This window comes from Amblyomma americanum, chromosome 4 (genome assembly GCF_052857255.1).
Source record: "Amblyomma americanum isolate KBUSLIRL-KWMA chromosome 4, ASM5285725v1, whole genome shotgun sequence".
Lineage (NCBI taxonomy): Eukaryota > Metazoa > Arthropoda > Arachnida > Ixodida > Ixodidae > Amblyomma > Amblyomma americanum.
Window position 1 is genome coordinate 134,529,890 of NC_135500.1, and position 9,519 is coordinate 134,539,408.

Below are 9,519 nucleotides of genomic sequence, written 5' to 3' on the forward strand. Positions count from 1 at the left end.
GAGCCCTGCTGTCTAAGTCGCCAAGGAGCCTTTGCACCGCTGCATGTGTGCGGCGTGTTTAGACTGTGGGACGCCGGTGTGAGGTGGCTTGACCGAAAGGTCATCACTCGGGAGCCGCCCCGATAAGATTTAGAGCACGTATTGATGTGGGGGGGGGGGGGGGCGCATTGTGCGTAAAAGCGACTTCTAGCGAGTAAATATTCAATATTTCTGCTACAGTCGCCAATGCTTCACTATTTGTTGACCGAAAGGCCGTCGCTCGGGAGCCTCCCCGATAAGATTTAGAGCGCGTATTGATGTGGGGGCGCATTGTGCGTAAAAGCGACTTCTAGCGAGTAAATATTCAATGTTTCTGCTACAGTCGCCAATGCTTCACTATTTGTTGACCGAAAGGCCGTCGCTCAAGAGCCTCCCCGATAAGATTTAGAGCGCGTATTGATGTGGGGGCGCATTGTGCGTAAAAGCGACTTCGAGCGAGTAAATATTCAATGTTTCTGCTACAGTCGCCAATGCTTCACTATTTGTTGACCGAAAGGCCGTCGCTCAAGAGCCTCCCCGATAAGATTTAGAGCGCGTATTGATGTGGGGGCGCATTGTGCGTAAAAGCGACTTCGAGCGAGTAAATATTCAATGTTTCTGCTACAGTCGCCAATGCTTCACTATTTGTTGACCGAAAGGCCGTCGCTCAAGAGCCTCCCCGATAAGATTTAGAGCGCGTATTGATGTGGGGGCGCATTGTGCGTAAAAGCGACTTCGAGCGAGTAAATATTCAATGTTTCTGCTACAGTCGCCAATGCTTCACTATTTGTTGACCGAAAGGCCGTCGCTCAAGAGCCTCCCCGATAAGATTTAGAGCGCGTATTGATGTGGGGGCGCATTGTGCGTAAAAGCGACTTCTAGCGAGTAAATATTCAATGTTTCTGCTACAGTCGCCAATGCTTCACTATTTGTTGACCGAAAGGCCGTCGCTCAAGAGCCTCCCCGATAAGATTTAGAGCGCGTATTGATGTGGGGGCGCATTGTGCGTAAAAGCGACTTCGAGCGAGTAAATATTCAATGTTTCTGCTACAGTCGCCAATGCTTCACTATTTGTTGACCGAAAGGCCGTCGCTCGGGAGCCTCCCCGATAAGATTTAGAGCGCGTATTGATGTGGGGGCGCATTGTGCGTAAAAGCGACTTCTAGCGAGTAAATATTCAATGTTTCTGCTACAGTCGCCAATGCTTCACTATTTGTTGACCGAAAGGCCGTCGCTCGGGAGCCTCCCCGATAAGATTTAGACCGCGTATTGATGTGGGGGCGCATTGTGCGTAAAAGCGACTTCTAGCGAGTAAATATTCAATGTTTCTGCTACAGTCGCCAATGCTTCACTATTTGTTGACCGAAAGGCCGTCGCTCGGGAGCCTCCCCGATAAGATTTAGAGCGCGTATTGATGTGGGGGCGCATTGTGCGTAAAAGCGACTTCTAGCGAGTAAATATTCAATGTTTCTGCTACAGTCGCCAATGCTTCACTATTTGTTGACCGAAAGGCCGTCGCTCGGGAGCCTCCCCGATAAGATTTAGAGCGCGTATTGATGTGGGGGCGCATTGTGCGTAAAAGCGACTTCGAGCGAGTAAATATTCAATGTTTCTGCTACAGTCGCTAATGCTTCACTATTTGTTGACCGAAAGGTCGCCGCTCCGGAGCCGCCCCGATAAGATTTAGAGCGCGTATGGATGTGGGGGCGCATTGTGCGTAAAAGCGACTTCGAGCGAGTAAATATTCAATGTTTCTAGTACAGTCGCCAATGCTTCACTGTTTCTTGTTTGTAATGAAGACACTAATTGAAATTCAGGATGTTGCTGTGTAGTTTGGTGGCAGCAGCATCTCTGGGTGACGCATCAGGCTTCTACTGCTGATGCGGGAGAAAGATGTTGACGAGGTGGTACATTCTGCTCTAGCACCTGACCTGAGCCATAGCGAAAGAATTCTCCTGATGTCAGCAGTATAAAATGTAATTAGAAAGTAAATTATAATGCTAGCACAGATCCAATGATCGACATAGTTACTGGTGTGTTCCATAAATGCCACTCGCTCTAGAAGGTTTCAAGATATAAGTGAAAAAAGGCACCTGTCGTAACTTTTCTGAGGCGCGCTATGCTTCATTGTATGTAAGAGCTTTGCGCCCCCCCCCCCTCCACTCGAACAGGGAGGGGCCATTAATTCAGGGCTCCTACGGCCTTAGCTGTTTGCTGCGCCTGGTGAAGCAGTTGTCTTTGGTCCTCTAGGCTTGATCTGGACAGTGCGGCCGCCTCAAGAGATCGACGAAATCATTACCTTTATATAGCCGCCGGGGTGGCTGAGTGTTTACGGCGCTCGGCTGCCGGTCCGAAATACGCGGGTTCGATCCCGGCCGCGGCGGTCGAATTTCGATGGAGGTGAAATTCTAGAGGCCCGTGTACCGTGCGATGTCAGTGCACGTTAAAGAACCCCAGATGGTCGAAATTTCCGGAGCCCTCCACTACGGCGTCTCTCATAGCCTGAGTCGCTTTGGGACGTTAAACCCCCATTTACCAAACCATTATCTTTATGTATCCGCAAGCCAACCTAATCTTCAAGGTACCACAGATGGCTAAGGAACGACCTAATCATAATCCACATTACCGCGCGTAATAACTGCTCGAAATGATAATTTCTCCTTCGTCCCATAGTTGAATTAGCTAAAACTGTAGCTGACACATCACCATCAAGTGCTCTCGTCTATTTAATTATTTTTTGGCTATTTCAACACACCGCCAGAACAGCTATTTACTTCTGCATGTGATCCAAAACTGCATCCAGTGTATTTCTAAATACTGCTAATGTATTAACTCTTTTTTCCTCCCCCTTGGTTAAAATTGCATTGTATTGATTGCAGTGTATTTATAAATCTCTGCGTGTTGCTTCTGGCACGCCATTTTATTTTAGTTCATACAAGACTGCTTGGCGGTCTTGTGTACGGCAGGCTCCGGCACGTGTCGCTGACCATAGACCACTCTTCATTTGACTAGCTGGGGATCCCGTCTTAGCTGACGAGCACATCTCGCTTGTACGGTGACGCCATAAATACAAATGTTCTCTCGTCCTTCAGCGCACGTATACGTACACGTCGACCTTAGTAGGACGAGATAGTTACTACGTTTCTCTCTCGGCTACAGCAGAGGGCGCTTTGCATGACGCTTATTACATCTGAATGAAAATATGTATTCTCAAAGATGTGGAAATAAAAAGCGTGAACGTGTCGCAAGTCCTAATAGACTAATGCCTTAAGTACATAGTCATGTCGCCTCTCGTCGTATGATTACGAAAACTGCTAAATCGTCATGCAGTGGGATGTGCATGACATATGCAAAGACGTTGACAGGCAATGAATGTTTGGTAATACATCGTAATCTATCGATCCAATGATTCTATGCGGAGTTTCAACCGCCGCTTAAAGAAAAGCATATCACCGTCACCACCGCAAAAAAAAAAAAACGACCACAGTCAATGTCATCTTCATTACCGACATGTTTACGCTAATACGACAAAAAAAATTAAAGCGCCTTATCACACCCGTGGCAATACACTTGATCAGCACGAGCTGTGTACGTTTGGTTCTTTTGTGTTGTGTATTGTATCGTACTTCTTTGTATTGTATTGTATTGTATTGTATTGTATTGGTTCTGTTCTGTGTAGTGACTTCGTTTGCAAACGTGTAATGCGTTCTGGCAGTCCCACTACCGCACTGGGCTTGTTAACGTATCAGGACACAAGCGGGCTTTACCGCCCCGTGTGGATTTAAGTTGTTTGACGGCGGAGCCAGTCAAATCCACGGGTCGGCCCAGGACACTTTCCTAAAGAATTTCACCCCAGAACAGCCGAGCACCAGGGCGTGGGAAATCTTGTGCTCATTAAAAAACCAGTAGGTGCCCGGCAGCTCCGCTGAGGATTGTACCTTTGAATTCAAGGCGGATGCTAGCTCTACCAAGTTTCCACGCGCCGTTGTCCCGCTTCATCCTACCAGCGCGTGCCATGCACCGGCTCGGAGCAGACTCTCTGGGCCCTGCTGGAGCGGTCGCGCACTCGATCTCAAATCCTGCAAAAATAGTGCAGTAGAAAGGATCTACAAGTCTCCGGGGCGGACCTGTAGCTAAAACCGTTGTATAGTCGCTCAGCCGCCCCTCGGCCTCCACAGGCGGGTGAAAGGGAGAAAGGAGAACATAGCAGCGGTCTCGCAGAGGCGATGGTGCACAGCCAGGATTTCTACAGCTTGAACGTCGTCGTGGAGGATTCTAACACTAAGTGAACAGGTATCGCAACTGAGCCGAAGAATAAGAAAATTGAATATTCTTATTCTTCGCTGCCTACTTAAAGGTCACAATAGCTGACATGAAGAGTGTTCAGCATGGAGCAGTATAGCTTCCCACCAGTGGCAATGTTCTGGCGGGCATTGTATAATTAACAGCCTAACCTGGCCAACTCTACCGTTGGGCTTACAACCATGCATAGCAATTTTTTTTCTTTGTTTTAAAGCATATTCAGTTGCGCAAGCGCGGGAATATTCACTTGCGCAAGCACGTGAGCCTTCCCTCAACGCGACAGAGGCTACCGGGCAATTTTTTTTTTCGCATTGACCACTGCATTGTTGAAGCGCTAGAGACAAGCTATTTCTCCCCTCTTATGCGCCTAAAAAAGTTCTTAATGCTCTTATTTGTGTTTTTCACCTAGAACTCTTGATTAATCCTTGCAAAGTGTTACTCAGAACGTAGGTCGCGTTTCACTGTATATTTACCACATCAAAGGAGGTCTTTTCCAAATTCTTGGCTTTGTCCGTTTCGAGGGGTAATGTTCTATAGCAGTTACGTGCATTTAGTGGCAGATCAGCCTCGCCTTCTTTCTTTTATTTACGCCGTATGTCGACACAGGGGAGGTTCCAGCAGCCAGGCTTAGCTCACTAAAGTCATCAGCTTCACGTTCGGGTGTGGAATGCTGCTGCTGCTTTAAGGAGCCATTCTAAATAGCCAACAAGGGCTGCGCGGGTTTCATTGCTCTTAAAAAAGTAAGACAGGAGGCGGGTTTCATTGGGCATTTGAAAGCATGCCGCCACGCGTTTAAGTAACAGTTTCTTCCTCTTGCCATCTCGTTCTTCACTGCACTGATTTTGCAAGGCTTTCCGTGACGGTAATTCTGTATAAAACTCCCGGGTGAATTAGTCTTCGCGAAACTTGACCACGAAAACACAGCGCCTAAGACGAACGTATTATGTAAATGGCCATCTGCGGACCTGACGAGGGTAAGCCTGGCAAGTGCATCGAGGTGTACTGGCTTCGAGGTATGGCTTGACAAGTTGCCTTCTACGTAGCGTTGTTGCTGTTTCTATTCATTCCTTTACTCTGTCCAAGTAAACACGTCCTGTCGACTGCGGTTACGTGTGGATCAGCTCTGCACAATGCATATTGCATAATTCGTTCACAAGTTTTCAAGGATTTGATTTATATATATATATATATATATATATATATATATATATATATATATATATATATATATATATATATATATATATAAATAGCAAAGGAGCAACTGTTATGATCCATAGCGCAGCAACAAAACAGGGGACAAACACAAGCGCTAATGTTGTTCATTGCTGCGCTTTGGATCATAACGCATACCCACTAGCCCGAACCACCACCTTGTTAGGAGCAACTATGCTGCCTGATTTCATTTTTATGTGCCTGTAATTTTTCTACGGGCGCAAAAGCTTTACTCAAGGTCTGTTCACTCCAGGCGTACCAAGTCAGTTCCCAATAGCGTACAACCGACCCAATTTCCATCTCTTTTTCTTTTACTGCTTCATCCTCTCTCGTACGTGGCAATATCAACAATGAACCCAAACCAACAGGCGAACAGCCATAGGTAGCAAAAGAGGGTTCTCGCACAGCTTCCGCCCTCACCGCTCGACCACGTTCATACTTGGCACTCGTGGTAATACAAGACGTACCACGCCCACCGCTGTGGACGAGGGTGGCACAGGTGAACACTTTCAAAATTCGCTTACAGTACGCATAAATGCCCACAACAATTTTTTTTTAAAGAGACTTCATCCAAAATTTTCTTACCAGCTCCTAGCATAACGTGTTAGCTTGAAATTCAAGCCAGCACATAATGACGCTTACGAAATCCGCCATATATTTCCAGTCTTCTCGGGGCATGGCAGATCAGACAATGTTATAATTGTGCGCCCTGTGTTTTTTACGTGCATGTTCTCGGAGAGATTTCATGGCAGGTAAGACAAAGCGAGGCTTACCCGCTACTTTTCCTCTGTCAGAGCCACTTCCGCAATTTAATTTCTCCTCTGTGTATGGTTCGCCCCGTAGCTTGACATGTCCAGCATTCTCGTAAAATATTTTTGAAAATTCAATAATTGTAAGATACTCTTATAGAAATATTGAATATAATGGTTCATTCTAGTCATATTATATATATATATATATATATATATATATCTTTAAAAGTGCTTCCATCGATTGCATCGAATTCTATAAAAAAACAGTCTGAAACGCTTTAAGGACAGCAAAACGTTAATAGCAAAAAATGCAAGAATGACGTCGGTGGATGCGCGGATATATTATTATAGTGAAATCTTAGATTGTATGAAAAAATTGCGTTCAAAAGCGGCTTCCTACTCAAAAATACTTTTGTCCAGAATTGTTGGGCATGTAGTTTTCTGCGAGCACTGTGCCTGATTTTGGTGCAACGCACTCATCTCCCCTTTCCGGCACCCAGTTTTCTTGTACTTCTGCAAGCCAAATGCTTTTGGCTCCTTTCTGGAGAAAGCTGGTAAGCACCGTAACTTCTTCGCCAATTAAAAGCATCTTCTGGCTAGACGATGCGGGTCGGCAACTCCGCCGGAAAAAATAACAAAGCGTGCGATGCTGCAAACCACTTCTAGCGTTAGCCAGTATAACATTGTGAACAGTTGGTCAAATGTTTCAATGGAATCTCCCAAGGTGGGAATATTAATAAGGGAGTAATTACTCATTAGCATTCACCAAAACGCGGCAATACGGCTACATAGGAAAGCTACAGAAGTCCTACAGAAACTTTGCAGTTACAGAAAAATTTGCCCTGGTCTGGAACTCGAACCCTTGGCCACCGTCTCACCTCCTCAGGTGAAGATTCTCGACCTTCGGGGATTACCCTAAAACATTTAATCAACAACGCTCTCTCTTCAAGTTAATGACCAATTCGCTCGCTTCCAACCCTATCCTAGCTCAGTAGGTAGAGTGACTGCCCCACTGAGGCGGTGGCCCCGGGTACGAACACCGAACCAGGAAGAATTTTTTTTTCACTACGAAGTTTCTGTCGGAGCAGTATAGCTTTCCTTTGAAGTCGTATGGCTGCGGTTGTGTAAGTGCTCAGTAGTTGCTTTGTTATTATTCTGAGGAATTGAAGGCGTTCTCCTTCGATGGTAAAGCCCGAGAAGTAGCGAAATTCCTCAACGAAGTCGTTTTCTTTAACTTTTCTTGACAGTAACGGCAATGGGCGCACCGAAACCGTGGCATAATTAAATGATGCATGTATAATACATCATTCATACATGCATCATGACTTATACATGGCTCACCGCGTAGCACTTATCCACGATCACTAAGTAATTTATATTGAAAATATTCGTGATGCTCTTTCGGTTTCATCAGCTGGACGATGGCTGTGCCGCGTTGGGGGTGTTTAGGTCAAGTGGCATACGAAAAAGCTGCAGTATAATCGCTGATGCGTAGTTATCACCGCAGTGTTCAGACCACTGCCGCGAGAGTGGAATGACAACTAACAATGCTTCAGCGCTTATACTGCAGTTTTTTCACTGCTTCAGGTGACCTGAACACCCCCAATGCGTCATAGTCATCGTTTGGTTAATTAAATCAATGCAGTATGAGGGAATAAATCCAATTGCACATTGTTTAGTGGCCACAGTAGTGAAGCAATTACGTGGTGAACCAATTGTTGTAACGTCTAATGCATTATTTAAAAGCAGGAAACACCCCACTAAAATTAGGCGTATATGGTCCTTTGATTTCAAGAAAAACTTGGGGAAGTCATGAAGCTACGGAAGGCAAAGACCCAATCGCCCAGTATGTATGTGAAGAAAAACGTCTTGCGTCTTCAAGGCAATACCTGAATTAAAACAATGGATTGCTTCCAGGCTAGCTGGTCCCAATGCATTTTGGTGGGCCAACTTGCAGTTTAATTTTGGTGTGTGGCCCCACCCAAACTGTATAAAAACTCCTAATAAAGACATTCTTTCGAAAGTATATAATTTCTTTAAATATTTACTTGCCTGCAAAAGCAACTTACAAAACACATCAAAAACGTCTTGATAGTGTGCTCGCAACCTAGTATGTTCGTTCGTTCGAGCCTTTGTTTGAGTGCACACCTCTGGCAAACATCAAAACACTGTTTATGATATCCTTGCGCAACAAACGCAAAAGACGATCAACCAGATATCTAAATGCGAGGAGGAAGCAGGAACGTCAAATTTTAAAACAGCGCACAGAGTTCATGAAACGGAGACGCGGAGACGCGGAGTAGATTTCATGAAAGTGTAGCAGGGGCTGGCAGTGGAGTGTCAACGAAGGGGTGCGATTAAGAAGTTTGCTCGATTAAGGGGGCCGCAGATGCCACAGGACAGAGTTAATTGGATATGGGAAAGGTCCTAGCCCTGCAGTGAACCGTGGTAGGCTCATGGTGATTAGTTTTAATCGCTCTCATCACATGACACACTTCGTCACCTATAGAGAGCCAGGAGAGAACATAAGATACTAGGGAGATTCCACTTATTCCATGCGAATAAGCGCAAATTACGCTTGAGGTATTTCTCGTGTTTACCAGCGAGAACGTACGATCTATAATGCTGGTACCCAGATGTTTTATGTCATCCGGCGAAACGGCCACGTATGCAATGAAATAAGGCTGAAAAATTTAAGACACTTAATTTCTGACCACCGATAATTCAAGAGAAATTTTTTTCTTCCTTTCCCATTCCGATTTCCTGAGCCTTAGCGAAAATTTCTATAAAAGCGAACGTATTGCGTAGAGCACATGGTTGTACATATCGTGATATAACAACTGAACAATGCCACACATTTTGGCTTGATGTCTATTTTATTAGCACAACAATCGTAGCGTATGTCCCAGTCGCTTAGCACAGATGTTAATGATTGCTGCAATGGCTATAGTGGTCATTTTGATCTGCACGAACAAATATTAAATGAGCTCAAGTTCCCCATTTGTAACGCGTGGTGAAAATCCGTTGTCCAATACGTTGACACAATCGCAAGATCAAGACAGTCAAACAGCAAAAAGCACAAGCCTATCCGCTGCGTTTTAGGGCACATCCAACCTCTGTATGCCTAGCTTAAGAAAACCTGAATACGTGTGGAAGCGAGTGCCGCGTTTTTTTTTATTCTTTTTTTTTATTTTCTAGAAAACACGCCGACCGAGCGGCCGGATGACAAGAT